We start from the raw sequence: 16,373 nt of genomic DNA, 5'->3' as shown, positions 1-16,373 counted from the left end.
TTAATTATCTATATCAGAAAACTTTAGAAGTTTTGGAATTCAGGGCAACAATGTCTCATTCTTGATTACTCCCCTTGGTAACAAAGGCTTTAAAGTCATGGTTTAGTAGAATCAATTCAAAGACTGCAAGATAAGAGTTTCAAGGATTAGAGATTTCATTATTGATGGGAAACCTCTCTGTCCTGAATATATATATATATATATATATATATATATATATATATATATATATATATATATATATATGTGTGTGTGTGTGTGTGTGTGTGTGTGTGTGTGTGTGTGTGTGTGTGTGTGTGTGTGTGTGTGTGTGTGTGTGTGTATGTATTTGTGTTACAACCCCTGGTATGCCTAAATATGGGAGGAAGGTCACTACTCCCTCTTTCTGTCCTTCGGCTCATCACAGAAGACCACGCAGGCAGAAAACCATATTTTTATTTTTAATGTTGCCTTTTTTATTTTTTATTTATTATATATATATGTTGTATTTGTACTGATAAATAAATAAAGGGAGACTAGTATAGATCTATTTTGAGCTAATTAGCTCTCATCAGCTAGCCATACCCTTACTGGGATTTGAACCTGGGCTGTATTATATCTTAGGCAGGAGTCTTAGCCACTAAGCCGCAGGCTCGCCTCCTTATCAGTTGAGCCAGGGAAATAGGTATGTATTTGTGTTACAACCCCTAGTATGCCTAAATATGGGAGGAAGGTCACTACTCCCTCTTTCTGTCCTTCGGCTCATCACAGAAGACCATGCAGGCAGAAAGCCATATTTTTTTTAATGTTGCCTTTTTATATTTGTGTTGTATTTGTACTGATATATATGTATGTATGTATGTATGTATGTATGTATGTATGTATGTATGTATAATATATATATAATTTTGTGAAACATGTAGAGGATAACATGTATCAGTTTAAATATGGACACGAACACAGGAAATGGGTCCAAATAAATGGGGACAATAGGACAGGGACAGTAGGCACCCTGGTGGGCTTATGCACGCCCCCTTAAAGACCTCTTAGGAAAGGGGTGAGGTCTACGCTAGATAGTTGGAGGTTAAAGTTATGGGGGTTTGAGGATGTAACAACAGAGTCAGATAGTGCATTCCAGGCATTGACCACACTGTTCCTGAAGTCATATTTTCTGCAATCAAGTTTGGAGCGATATGTTGCAAAAGACGTGGCTGCACATATTAATTTGGTTTCAAGTGAGACCAGTGCAATGATTTCTTAGGGTCAGGAGAGCTCGCCAATCAAGGGTGTTGATCATCAGATTGGACAAGATAGCTTTGATTTACCTCCACAAAGTGTTTTATGTTGCCTTGCATCTTCCTCTTAGCTCCTTCTGGCACTTGCAAAAACTGAAAAAGACTTTTAGGCGCTGAGTGAAAATGATGAAAGAAGCTTATGCGAGGAACAGTAACTTCTTCCAGCATTTCCATGCAGGAGAAGACCCTTAAGATGAGGCTGGAAAGAGCTGAGAAGAAAAGTGAAGCAAATTGAGGTGATTGTATTGCTCATAGGAGCAATGTTGTTCCAGTAAGCACTTTTGATGAGCAACTTGACTTAAATCTTCATTAAAACATTGATCATTGTAAAAGTATATTAAAATATATAATTCTAATTAACAATATTTGACTACTAGTGTATACTCCATTATTTATAATAGAAGAACTGTTGTTTCACATACAACAGCAAAAGCCTCTCATGAAAGCCTTTCAATGAATTAAACAATAATACTTTAGCAATTCCTAAGACTATTGCTAAATAGTCTGAGGACATTTGTATTTCAAAACTCCCTTCAATTTTATTTTAAAAATATTTACAAATGAGCATAAATTATCATTAAATTGTTTATTTTTTAGGTTGCTACTTTAGGTTGGTACATTATATTAATCAAAGTCTTTCTAACTTGGACCAGTGAGTTGGATTACACAATTACCTATGATGACCTATAGTCCTACATGGAGTTGGACTGAAGGGACTTGCCTGACCTCAGCCATATCTACCCATCCCATAAGATTTATTAAGAGATGCAGTGGCTCAGTGGCTTAAGGATGCTGGAGATGGTTTTTGCTCCAGCAGTTCGAATCCTAGCACTGTGTAGCTGGGTAAGCTCTCTTCACTCATCTCAGCTTCTGTCCAATTCGAAAACATGTTATATGCAAGAAGATAAATAGGTACCACTTTGAAGGGAAGACGAGCCTCATGTAGATGGTCAGAAACTTGCCGGTGCTGAACCTTCCCATTTGTGAGGTTGCTTTGCTGGAGGAAGAGGGCCCTAGATGACACTGCAGGATGCCACTCATGTTTCTTTCAGATATGGAGCTAGGCGTGGCACACATTGGAAAGTGCACAAGCATAAACCAAACAAGTCTTAGGCCGCCAAACTACTACTATGTATTAGCATTGTGGTTTCCTGGATAATGTAATATTGCCATGCACTAACTAAATAAAATAAATAAAATCTGACAAAAAAAGCAGGTTGCAGGTCCTGTTTACAAAAAATACCATCTGATGGAACCCAGAAAGAGATATTTTTCTACTGCAACACCCACCCTTTGAAACATTATCCCTCTGAGGTGAGATTGTTCCAAATCTTATTGGCCTCCTAAAATATTTGAAGACCTGGTTTGTCATCTGGCCTGGGGATCTGGTGACATGAATGGGAATCCTGATAAGTGATTGAACTTTTAACAAAAAGAGTAGTGCTCTGTGGCTGGTTATGATTTAATAGCTTAATTGTTTTCAATGTTTTAAATCATTCTTGTGATTATTTTGGTTGATTTTGTATTGCTTTCTTAGTTTTTAACTTAGTAAACTACCCAGCGTAGTGAGTAGTGAGATGGACGACTGTATGCATTTAATAAACAAATAAACTAATGTCTCTGTAAGAATCAGCTTGTTGTAAATTATTTCACAACCAAATGAACAAGATGCACCGTGGTAAGAACATTTTTATTGTTAAGAAATTAGAGAAATTCCGCCTATCAGCTTAATTCAGATGCATTTAACTTATCCCGCAAATCCTGCTTTATAAAATGTAGATAATCGTGGCAAGGTTCTTCTGCTTTTTCTCAGTTTATTTGACTGAATTCTATTCTATGCCAACATTGCTGGATAAAAATCCTTAATATTGCAGAAATCATTTTCTTCTGAAGCAATTTGAAGTGGTTTCCCCCCTTCTTGCATAAAATTTAACTCACCCTCCCACTCTTGTCTGGTATCCAACCAAAGGAAGTTGAGGGAGTAAAATGTTGGCAAAATATTACCAACAATATTCCAGAATTCCTAGAGTAGCTTTGATTAAAGTCATTCCATAGTGTGTGCTAAGACCACACTTGGTTGTGAGTGGGAGCAAGTTTAAATCATCGACTATAGGAAAGTTGTTTCAAGTCTAAAAAAGAGTGCATTAGTGCTACAGTGTCTACAAAGTAAAAACAATAATCTTTGCACTAAATGCCACTGAGAACATTTAGTATAATGGAGTAGTATAGTTTAGCAAAAAAAGGCCATGGGTTGAATTCATATTTGGACCTCTTCCTTAAACAGGGCCAACACCAATCTAAGGTCAGGACTTCTCTTCCTCTTGTATCCCCATTCCTATCATCTTGGAGTTTATGTCGGCCTTGGGAAGCTGGGCCAATTAATTATGACTTGGCTCTGTCCTGCTCCATAAGAGATGCTGTGAAGGCAGTTTTGCAAAGCTTCCTTTGGAGCTGAGAGGTGGCCAATTGTCCATTGGCAAGAATTCTCACTTTGTCTTACCTCCCAAATCCTGTGGCTCCCTCCTTCTTCTTTCCCACCATTCTTCAAAGAAAAGATTTCTCTCTGTCTCTGTCTCTGTCTCTGTCTCTCTCTCTCTCTCTCTCCAGTGATTCCTTTAAAAAAAAGTGGGGGAGGAAAGTTCAATATTTTTTCTTCATCATATCAAGAAATGGTGAGGAGAGAAATCAAGGAATAAGGGTATCATCTAGCCCAAGCTTATACTATTCCCTCACTGGCTGGCTTAAATGGAGGACTGAGGAGGACTGGACAACGTATAGCTGTTGCTTGGGGGAGAACCAGCAGACCTGTGGATTAATTTTTCTTTCTTGCTACAGACCCAATGATGGCAATGGCTTGTTTTAAGCATACCTAAATTTGCATACCATAAAATAGACACTTTTTGTTGGATCGTATCTTAATCCATCCAGATTAGCATTATATCTGACTCAGATGCTTTTCAGAGACTACCTGTAAGTAGACGTGAGAAGTCTTACAAAATCACTGGACTTAGTGCTTATAACAAAGCAAACTGCAGGAAAATATACTTGTGACTCGAGTAATATTTGCTAATCAATAAAATTATACATCTTTTCCTGGGTGTTTTAGAGAACAAATGATGGTTCTAGCTAAATAAAATAAGTTTGCTCTTAGCTAGTCTTCAGTTGGTCATTATGTAAATTGTTTCTGTAGCAGAGGAAAAAAAAATCATACTCACTGTGTTCTATTCAATAGTCCTTAATTTACAACCCTAAGTGATCCCAAAATTTCTATTGCTAAATGAGACAGTTGTTAAAGTGAGTTTTGCTCCATTTTATGACTTTTCTTGCCACAGTTAAGTGAATCCCTGAAGTTGTTAAGTTAGTAACATGGTTGTTAAGTGAACCTAGCTTCCTCACTGACTTTGCTTGTCAAACGTTTGCAAAAGGGAATCCCATCACCCCAGGACACTGCAACCGTCACAAATCTGAGTCAGTTTTCAAGCAACCAAATATAAATTACGTGACCATGGGGATGCTGCAATGGTCATAAGTGTGAAAACTGGTCATAAGTCACTTTTTTCAGTGCCTTTGTAACTTTGAACATCACTAAATGAACTGTTGTAAGTCGAGGACTACCTGTGTAGGACTCTGATATACCTAAAAGGAATAGTTTGTTGAGAAAGAGCCAAGATTGTCTAGAGGCTTATCACAGTCGAATAATGTGGTTAGAGTACAGTACTGCAGGCTGCTTCTGCTGACTGCCAGTTGCCTGCAGTTTGGCAGATCGAATATTACCAGTTCAAGGTAGACTCAGCCTTCCATCCTTCCGAGGTGGATAAAATGAGGACCCAGATTGTTGGGGGCAATATGCTGACTCTGTAAATTGCTTAGAAAGGGCTGTAAAGCACTATGAAGTGGTATATCAGTTTAAGTACTATTGCTGTTGATAATGTCAAGGCATTTCTAGGGACTTTTGTTTATGTGTGCTGAAGAACCTACTGCTGGAGTTTCTGAGGAAACATCTGGATGGAAGAAATCAGACCGTCTCCATATTTCATTTGGAGGCACCAATGTGGAGCTTTTTCCAGCCAAGGAATATCTTCAGAGTAGGTTGTCCCAGTCCTGGAAGCAAAGCCAATTTGGCACCACAAATTGAGTGAAAAACTGAGGGGATGAACTAATGAATGAAAAATTGGATCCAGCTTGTCACTTTCTCTACCATGTGACCATCATTACACTTTGGCACACTTCAGTCATAACATTCAAAGCCTGAATAAATGCCTGAGCCAGGAGTGAAGCTGTTTTAAGTTGCTTCTCACTGCCATGCACACCGGCTTAGCTCACCCCCTGATGTCCACACAGGCAGCACAGTGTGCAGTGAGGAAGCCTCCACACATGAGGCTGAATAGTGCTTTTGTGAGCATTTCTTCTTCCCCATCACTAGCTAGAACAACACAAACTATTACACAGTTTCCCTTTAGATTTCAGGCAAGCCTTTTCAAATGTGAGAACTGGAGTGCAACGGCCGTGTCAATATTTGTTTTCCAAATGAGAATTGGTCCCTGCTTGTGGATTTTTAAACAGAACACAAGTGCTGACTAATGGTTTCGTATCTTGTGGTGTACATTTTCATTTCTCTTATAATGTCCTGATCTTGCTTCAGTTCTAGGGAACAGGATAACTGGTGGATGGTAAGGTAAGGGAACAAATGACATCCACTGCAATGTGCTGCTCTCTTTCTTTCTTTTTTTGTAATGTGTTTGTAATGCCCAGAAACAGCATGTTACATGAGACTTGGCATTGCAGACTTTTTATTTTAAGCTAATCAATTGGGAATTTCCATTTATTTCCAGGATAATGCAATTTATCCTCTGCCCAGGCCTAGAGCCCAGTTCTCTGCAGGACCTACTTCTTGGTTGTGTGAGTGACTTGGGTTGCTGTTTCATGGCTGCCTTTATTTTAATCTTTATAATGTTTGGTTATATTGGTTTTATTCTATTTTACTCTGTCTGCCAGCAAGTCATTCACTGAGATGAATAAACTACAAGAGTACATTCTTTAAGCTAGTCGTGATATCTTTGCAGGATCAAAATGAATATTACTAAAGAATAAGGCTCAGATATACATATTTAATAATAGTTGAATCTTCCTATACTTTTTAAAATAAGTTAAGAACAGATATGGTTCCTAGATGTTTATTAGTTCTATATTATACCTAGCCTCTTAATCTCCCCCTTGCTTTATGAAATTTTTGTTGTGCAAGAAAGGAAGTCATTTGGTCAGTGCTGCATATGCAAGAAGGAAGGAGTACAGTTCCTGATTCTTACTTCTGGAATATTTGACTTGCTGAATGAATTGGGGTGGCTATTTTTGTACACAACATCTGTGAACCATTTCTTTTTGTGATGTGACAGTATCACCCTAATGCACGCATTACTGAGAAGTCCTTCTCTGAGAGACATTTACTCCTGTGTAACAATGCTATAATTATCTGGATAAATAGGTCCTTAAAATATTTGATCATAACTTTCCTTCCCATACTCTATATTTTTGTGTGTGTGGTGGGGGGAGGTGCTACTAGAAGTATTACTTCCATTAGATGTTTCCAATCCTTCCTAGGATAGATAGTAAATGGGCATCTCATGTAATAAACTGTTTCGATAATAATCTCTAGTCTATATAATGATCTGTATGGAGCTGCAGTTGTAATTAACCTAAAGGAGGGGGGGCAGGATAAAGAAGCAAACAAATGTAACTTTTAATGGATAAGGTTTTTTTTCTTTTAAAAAAATGTCTCCAGATTCTAAAGATAGGAGTGATAAGGTCTTACAAAATTGCATGAAAGTTAAGACAGTCCAAAAACCAAAATAAAGTGAGAACTATCATGCAGTTATGAAACCTTCACATTAATCCCTGTGTAATATATAGGAGAATCGGGTAGAAATCAGTAATGACTAGAACCCTTTCCTTTCTACAAAGAATAGCTTATGGCTCAGTATGGGTTCCTAACTGGTTTACTACTGGTTTGACGAGAGGGTGATTTGCCAGCGCGGTATTCGCTTCACTCATGCGCGCACCCACCACACATTGCCGCGCATGTGCCATTGACTGAAAACTGTTCTGCACATCTGCAGCGACGGGAGAAGAGACCGGGGACTGGTTCAGAGGCGTGGCAGGCCTGGGTTGCTGCCGGTTCCAGCAACCCAGGCTGCCATACCACTACCGGTTCGGCTGAACCAGTTCAAACCAGTAGGAACCCACCAATGTTATGGCTTCTTAATGACTGTATTTATTCTGAACAAAGCTGCCTCTCCTATTTGGTCTATATTTCTAAGTGAGTCCATGTAGAAAGATACATTGAATTAGGAGACACTCTATTACAAGGCAAGCCATTTCCACCAAGAGCCAAAGGATATTTCAGCTGGAAGATTCTGGGAAAAACCAGTAAAAGCGAGAGACAAAGGTTTCAGACTGTATGCTGCACAACTTGTGTCTCCTAAATTAGCATGTTGGATTCAGAGATAATAGCTTCAACCAACAATATGGTTTGTATTTTTTAAAAAAGCACCACAAAACTTAAACAGACACCTAAAAATATAATGAAGAGGCTTTCTTGTATAAAATGATTCTGATTCACCTGATTTTCATTCATTTCAGTTGCTCCTGATATGATTAGTAAAATGCTTCCTCTGTGGCTAGCAAATTGCTCTTTGATCATAAGCCCATCTTATGTCCCTCACACAAACTCACACACTACCACAGCATAACTGAGGTGGTAAACACCCTTATAATCATGCTTTTGTATATTTAAGCAAAGCTTTGTAAGAACCTAGGGCATGGGAGAAGTGAAATAATATGATGCTTGTCTCTTGACTCTTTTAGAGATTAAGGAACAGACAGTTTGGGAGGAAGTGTTGGATAAATTTTCATAGCTTTCAACCCTGCATATAATAAACAACCCTACTGAAAACAAATCACATTGTGAAATTACTTTAAAGGACAATAGCCTTTAAAGTCATTTAGGAAGAGTTTGTTCATCGTAAACCAAAGGATATCTCGGCTGAAAACAACATTCATGCCAAAGTAGATGTTTTAATTTGCGTAAACGTTATGGTTTGGATGGTGGGTTGTTTAAGCTTCTATGGAACCAAGTACTAAATTCTACAGTAGCTGGTAAAATATATGAGGGATGGTTATAGTGCTCATTAACTATTGATTTTGAATATATTTCTGTCACTTGAAGCACTTCTGCTTCCTATAAGTACAAGGAACATCCTGTCTTCCTGTTCTGTAGAAAGTGTCAGTGTAATGAGTTTTCATCTGAAGGAAATGTTAATGTTGTACTGTTATTTTGGTGACTTCTGTTAGGTCAGATTTTCCCAAACGGATGCCTTCCAGATGTGTTAGACTTCACTATTCTTCTGGTGATATTTTAATCCCCTTTGATCCACTGCCACCAAGGCAACCTGCTTCGTTAAGAGAAAAAAAAAGGTTTCCTTATGTATCCACAACTAGCCATTTTTGCACCCAAACTCATTTTTTTTGCATAAGAAAAAGGTGCTGAGGATGAGTGACAATTTACCAACTGATGGCTCTTGTGGCCTGCTACTTTACTGATAGCATTTGTCAAATACATTTTTCAGTATAAATGATGCTGAACCCACCCTGATAAAACTAAGATCTGAATGGAATAATTCTATCCACATCAAGGCAAAGGCCAGCTCTAGGGATTCAAAAATTGGCAATTTTTTTTGTGCCAGATCGATGCCTGCCACTGTTCTTGCTGCTTGTCTCATTTTTTTTCTCAAGCAGAGAAGGCAGAAATCCTATTCAGTGGAGGCCATCACACTGAGAGCTGAGGCTGGTTCTTTTCACCTTGGATATGGGCAGTGGTGCTCAGCTCTTCTTGTGATCTAATTTTTGTGTAAGGAGGAATCCACGCACTCCCCCCCCCCCAAACACAGCATTCCTTGAACCACCTGTCCAGTCTAGACTACATACTACTATTTACATAAATGAATGAATCCATTAACTGACAAAATATAGATCACTCACTTTTTATTCATAAAACCATCGAGGACATATACAATTAAGGTATTAAAAACTCTGTGTCATGACAAGAGATAAAACGGAACTATCTAAAAATGCTCCAAATGAAAATATAAAACCAGATAACAATTGTTTGGATAGGACAATGTTTGTTGAGCAAAAATGACTCGTTTTCCCTCTAGAATGAGGAAAAATTAAGAGGGAGTTCCATAACCAAAGGCTGCCTTGATGCCTACCAATTAACCTAATTTTGTACATTTTTGCACTGTATAAAAATGACTAAGAACAGACATGCTAATTTTCAGGAGCAAAGCTATCACTAGGAAAATATGAGGCAGTTGTCTTAAACAGCAAATTTTGAACACCAAAATAATAGCAAATAATTATTTATTGTTCTGCTAAACTTTATTTTTAGAGACAAGGATGGGAAAAGGTGCTTGTGAGATTTTCTGTGGCATGTGCAAAAAATATCTGCCAGGTTAAGGAAGTAACAAAATAACTTGGCCTTAAATATTTCACTCAGGACTCGACAGAATGTGGCATCTACCTGTGGGGCCAAGGAGGGTCAAGGAAGCAACAGCAACTAAAGAAATAACAGCAGCAACAACACCAACAACTTTGTTTCTCCAAGTCTGAATTGCACTGGTTCAGAATAAATGAATTGAGTCACATGCCACTGTGATAAGCGTTAGATAAAATAACATCCCACCCTGCTAGTGCTTACCAGAGATGCACACAGAAATTTGCTGAATATCTTTATTACTCTGTTGTTGTTGTTGTTCTTCCTCCTCCTCTTCTTCTTCTTGTTCTTCTATGATAGGCACCAGTCATGCACGGAAAAAGAAAGTCCCAGATGCCAGTGACTTTATTTCAGCCTACCAGTTTGTCCGATGCAACAATATCTGCCCTGACCACAATGTACCCTTGCATTATTTCCTTTTCCTGCTCTTAGTCCCTTCTCATGTTTCTCCATCAGTTTAGGCCCCTAATAGGGAAAGGATGAGCCCATTGATGTTGGCACATGGAGGCCTGCTAGTGACATGCCTTTGGGTTGAGTCGCCTAGCAGCAGCCATTCGTGTTATGTGGGCTTTCTTTTTGGGGGGCATTGCCCACCCCTGAAACTGACTTCAGGCATTTTTCACTGCCGGTTCTGCATGAATAGCCACAGGCCTCTTGCCAATTGTCCCCCCAGCTTGAAAGCCAGCCTCAGCCAAAGACCTTTTCAAGTGTGATCCCAAAGTGCCACACAGGCTTTCAGGGCATTGTTGTCAAGATGAGGGCCCTGCACTGGAAAGTGGGGTCAGAAGAGAAAGCACAATGAAGGGTGATGGAGGCTTCATGCAGTCCTCAGATGCCCGCCTGTTTATTAATTTACAAAACTAATGTCACTATCTTTAGAGGACAGATGGAGTGAAAAAGCTGCCCTTTGAAAAAAGGTCACCATATAATGCTTATTTTTATAGGGGGGGGGGGAACCAGAGGAAAATAAAACCAAACTCTAAAAGAATTGAAAATAAGAAAGCAAAGAAATACGGATAAAATATTGATGGGCTGGGTGTTACTCAGAATATAGTAGTTGCAGAAATATTGTTCTCCGTCCCTTTACAGAATAATTCCAACTTTACGAGAAGCGTTTAATCCAGACCCCAGCTAGCTGCTTTGAGTAATTATAACAGATCTCCCCTTGTGCAGGAGGCAGAGCCAAAAGAGTACATAGTGAAATTTCTCACTGTAGAGAAAAATTGCCGATTGCTGAGTAGAATCTGTTGGTTTATACTTTAAAAAGAAAAACGTTCACCCTGGACACATCAGTAAAAGGCAAAGGAAGATGGATTTTAAAAACAGATTTCCCCTGCCGTCTAGCTACAGTTGTGAAACATGGTCTGTAGACTTTCTCTAACTAGTAGAATTCTTAAAAGCAGAGCAAACAAAAAGCATGGCCAGAGTAAATTTTTGGTTGATGCATTTTTTTAAAAAAATATATATTGTGGCCGCCAATCTGATCCCCTCCACAACGATGGACTGCAAGGTCTATTATCCTCAGATAGGCTTTCAACTCAGAAAGGTCGAAATATCTTCCTTCTAAATCTATGTAAAAAAGCTGCTTATCAAGTGATGTGGTTTAATTTGCTGCCTGTGTTACAAATTCTTTGCTTTATTGTTTCTCCTGATGCTGAACTTTTGCCTTCTTCTTCTTCTCCGGCTGAGATAGGTCTGTGGAATTTAAGAACATAAAACCTGAAGGGTCAGGCCAAAACCCATCTGGCCCAGCCTTCTGTATTATGCTGTGGCCAATAGAGGCATCTGGGAAACTGGGAAAGTAGGATATGAGGGCTTTTTCGACTATTGTTCCCTAGCAACTGGTATTTAGGACAGGCTGCCTTTGACTCTGGAGATAGTTTACAGCAATCAAGACTTATAGCTATTGACAACCCAATCCCCCAAACATTTGCCCTGTCCTCCTTTGGTAACTATCTAAATTGGAGGCTATCGCCGTATCAGGTGGAAGTGAATTATGCACTTTAATTACACACGGTGTAAAGAAAGACTTCCTTTTATCAGTCCTACATTTTGAGGTCCTGAAACCAAGATACTCCTCTTTGTTTACTCCTTTACCATCCCTTCCAGTTCAAGTATTTAGTATACTCTTCTGTGAAATAATCTCTTTAGATTAATTAAAAATTATAATTCAGCGGCCATTTGGATAAAAACATATGCTGGACATTCTTGTCATGTACTGTATGTAGTAAAGTTATTCTGTCGGTATGAATTATAGCTAAAGGACACCAACCCCATGAGGGAGACAGAAGTCACTAAACTTAGAGCAACCTGCTAATAGAATAATTGTGACTCTGCTATTTTTTTTTTATTTAATGATGAAATACAAAACAAGAAACAAAAAAAACCCCCAAAAGACAAAAGCAAACAAAAAAAACCAACTGCCACTCTACAGCACCAATATAGTAGAAAACATTATAATGTGCTCTTTCCCTTTTACCTTGCTACTTAAAAGTCTGGACATGATAATAATATTTCACTCTTTGTCCTGTTTTCACTCAGTTATCATTATAGTTGTGACTGGAACTATAAATTCTATAAACCAAATACACGTAGTCCTCATCCTTTGACCACAATTGAGCCCAAAATTTCTGTTGCTGTTGCTAAGTAAGTTTTGTCTCATTTTATGACCTTTCTTGCCACAGTTGTTAAGTGAATTACCACATTTGTTAAGGTAGTAACATGTTTGTTAAGTGAATCTGGTTTCCTCAGTTACTTTACTTGTTAGAAGGTCACAAAAGGTGATCAAATGACTCTGGGATAGGGCAACCGTCTTAAATATGCATCAGTTGTCAAGCGTGTTAATTTTGACACATGATTATGGGGATGCTGCAAAGGTTGTAAGTGTGAAAAATGGTTATGTCACCTTTTTAGTGCTGTTATAACTTCAAGTGGTCACTAAGTGAACTACTGTAAGTCGAAGAGTACCTGTAATAAAGAGTGAATGGCAGATAACTTTTTCTGATAGCTTTCATGTATGGAATCCTCACCTAAAAAGGTAAAGGTTCCCCTCGCAAATATGTGCTAGTTGTTCCTGGCTCTAGGGGGCGGTGCTCATCTCTGTTTCAAAGCCAAATAGCCAGCGCTGTCCGAAGATGTCTCCGGGGTCATGTGGCCAGCATGACTAAACACCGAAGGTGCACAGAATTCCTTCCCACCAAAGATGATTCCTATTTTTCGACTTGCATTTTACATGCTTTCGAACTGCTAGGTTGGCAGAAGCTGGGACAAGTAACAGGAGCTCACTCTGTTATACGGCGCTAGGGATTTGAACTGCTGAACCTTCTGATTGACAAGCTCAGTGTCTTAGCCACTGAGCCACCGTGTCCCTTTCCCTAGAGATCTCTAAAGATGGATGGTAAATTTGTCACATGACCATTTTTACACTAGAAAAATAACATAGTTTCAGTCCTTCATAATATATAGCTGGCTTTGAAAAAGCCAAACCTGATTGCTTCCAGAATGTGGTTTACAGCGCTGAAAATATGGTGAAAATGCAATCATTCTGAGAAATACCTAACAAAAATGTATATTCTAGAGAGAAAAAAGTTGTGTACCAAATTACAGTTTCCAGTGGGGGAAAAAATATGTGTAAGAAATGCCAAGGACCCAAAGTGTGGTCACTTGACTGTGAGAGCTGTCCGACTGTCAGAACTTTGACTCTGGACCATAAGTATCCCCCAAATAGGTCCACTGGAACTTTCAGTCATAAATTGAGGACTACCTATATTAGTGGGATTATATCTCACATGAAATGAGAATCAAATCCTTGGGTTATGTTGATTCTTACCTTTTATCTTACACACATGGAGTCAAAGACTGCATGATTTTCACTGACCTCTGCCTAACTTAATTCAACATAATTCTATAGAAAATGGCATAGTAAGAACTTCCACCAGCATGATACTTTCTCATATGCTCAGATTCTTCCCAATCTGCTTTGGAGGATCTTCCAACTCTTCAAAACAAATGTTATGTGGATGTACAGAAAAGCATAAAGAGGAAGGAATCTGATCTGCTTGGGGAAGCTGTTCTGCCAAAGAGCAGACACACTTTGACATTCAACCCATTATTGCTAGATAAAGCATGTTCTTGGCTGCATATTTAAGAGTTTATCTTGCTGAACATTTATAGGATTGCATATATAGTATTGCAATATGGTCCCAATGCAACTGGATTCTTAATTTCTATAAAGAAAAATTATTACTACACAATCAGAACCTTCTCCAGAATAAGACATTTTGGGAACTGGTTCTGAGAAATGGTGAAGAAACAACTGATATAAATATCCAGTTGATCACATGCTGTGACTTAGAGGGATGACTTAGAGGGATATTTGAAGTGTTCTATGAATGTAACTTGGAACTTGCTAAGGACTTTCTGATTGTAGCAAAAATAACTATGGATTTAATCCAAAGAATATAAGCAGAGAGAAAATGCATTTGTGTGGTTTTATGAATTCTTGTGCAAGAGCTTTCAGATGATTTCTTGTAATTACAATGCCACAATATATCAGCCGTTGTGTTATATTATAAAAAGCAGTGAATAAAAAAAATAATGTTCACTATACTACTGAGAAATTTCTTGACTATTAATAGAAAATCAACTAGGATTTCTAACTCATATTTCTTTTTTACAATATCAAAGAAAACTTCTTCAATGTTGAAGTATTCCCAAGTAGTTATTAGTGAACAAGGACTGCAAATTCTGCTTGGAAACTTAATACTATTTCATGGGTTCAATTCTATTTCTTTGCATTGTTTTGAAATTTAATAGAATAATATTGACATCGGAGATATGTTAACTTTCCCGTAGCCCAATGCATACATTTTAAACTTCCAGATCTCAACTGTAGAACATCTTATACCCTACTTTCTTTGTTAGATAATTTAAAATATATCGGAGAATGCCAACATTATAATCAACATGATTGTCACCCATTCTTAATTCTGAAACAAGCTTTTTCCACAGAGAAAATTGTATCAATATAAATTCTGTCATTTTATCTGTCCTGCCCAACCTATTGTGACTGGCAAAAGTCCTCCAGGGTCTCATCTTTCCACTTTGCATTGGAGGATAATGAGGATTGAACTTAGGACCTTTTACATCAAAAGGGCATGTTCTAGCATAGAGGTATGGACCATGTCCTTTCATGATTAGGAATCTCAACGGGGCCAGTATGTTTGCTGGTCAACCTTATATTCTTCAACTTGTCATGGCTAATCTGATCTCCTTGACTTGTTATGAGTAATAAAAATTGAGCTAAAAATTCTCATGAGAACATGCCTTCTCAAGTAATTTTGGCTTGTCTGCTTTTAGGCTCGTTTGTAAAGCAAAACAGGAAGTGCAGAAGTACGCTAAAAGAAGTTTACTAATTCAGAATGGAATAAACTCTGTCCCAAAGAGATGATTCCAGTGAGAACACAAAGGAAATAGTCCTTGCTTTTATTTATAAGTTTATTGTGTTGGAGATTATTTTTTTTTGTCTCTTCTGCTATGCAGGTACGACAAACAGACTTTGGGTTCACAAAGCTTTTAGCAATGATTAACTCCTAGCAATAGTTCACTAGAGGGTTCCATCTCTGCTTCTGAAATCTGCATGAAAGCAAAGTGGAAAGCATTGCAGAAGAGGGAGGTGGCTTTTCAGACTTTCTAGAACTCTGCAGAAGCTACGTTGGATATGTGCTGTTTCGATCATTCCAGTTTTGGAATGTCTAGAAAAAATGGCTAGATATTGATTTTAAAGAGACAAAGACCTTTCCTTTTGCAAAGTGGTTATACCTTCCCCCCAAGGTCTTCATTGTGAAGCTGATTTTACTACCAAAAGCAGTAGAAAAAGGAAGAAAAATACTGCTAAATTTGTTGTCATGGCAAAAAGGGAGGGGGGGAAGAGCCCAGCAGATGATTGTAACTCCACATGTGAATGGGACAATAGATACAGAGAGATCTAAACTACAGTTACTCCTTGACTTAGAACAGTTCCTTTAGTCACTGTTCAAAGTTATAATGGCACTGAAAAAAAGGGACTTTCTCACACTTACGCCCATTGCAGCATCCCACGGTTACATGAGCAAAATTCAGACGCTTGGCAACCGACTCATATCTCTGACAGTTGCAATGTCCCGGGGTCATGCGATCACCTTTTGTGACCTTCTGACAAGCAAAGTCAATGGAGAAGTCTGAGTCACTTAGCAACTGAGTTACTATCTCAACAACTGCAGGGTTTCACCTAACAGCTGGCAAGAAAAGTTGTAAAATGGGGCAAAACTCACTTAACAAATGTCTCATTTAAATAGAATTTTTGGGCTCAATTGTGGTTGTAAGTTGAGCACTACCTGTATGTTCTGAGCAGTGGTGGGTTACAACCGGTACGCCCCGGTATGGGCATACCGGTGCCTGCCGGGAGCATTAGGTACCATTCCGGCAGTGATGTGCAGTCAGGTGAGGCAAGTGAGGCACAGCCTCACCACTCTCATCATGAAAAAAAAAAGTAAAAGGAAAAAGCTGAGCTA

Source organism: Natrix helvetica, assembly GCF_964273705.1.
Source record: "Natrix helvetica genome assembly, chromosome: 1".
Lineage (NCBI taxonomy): Eukaryota > Metazoa > Chordata > Lepidosauria > Squamata > Natricidae > Natrix > Natrix helvetica.
This window is presented reverse-complemented; position numbering follows the sequence as displayed.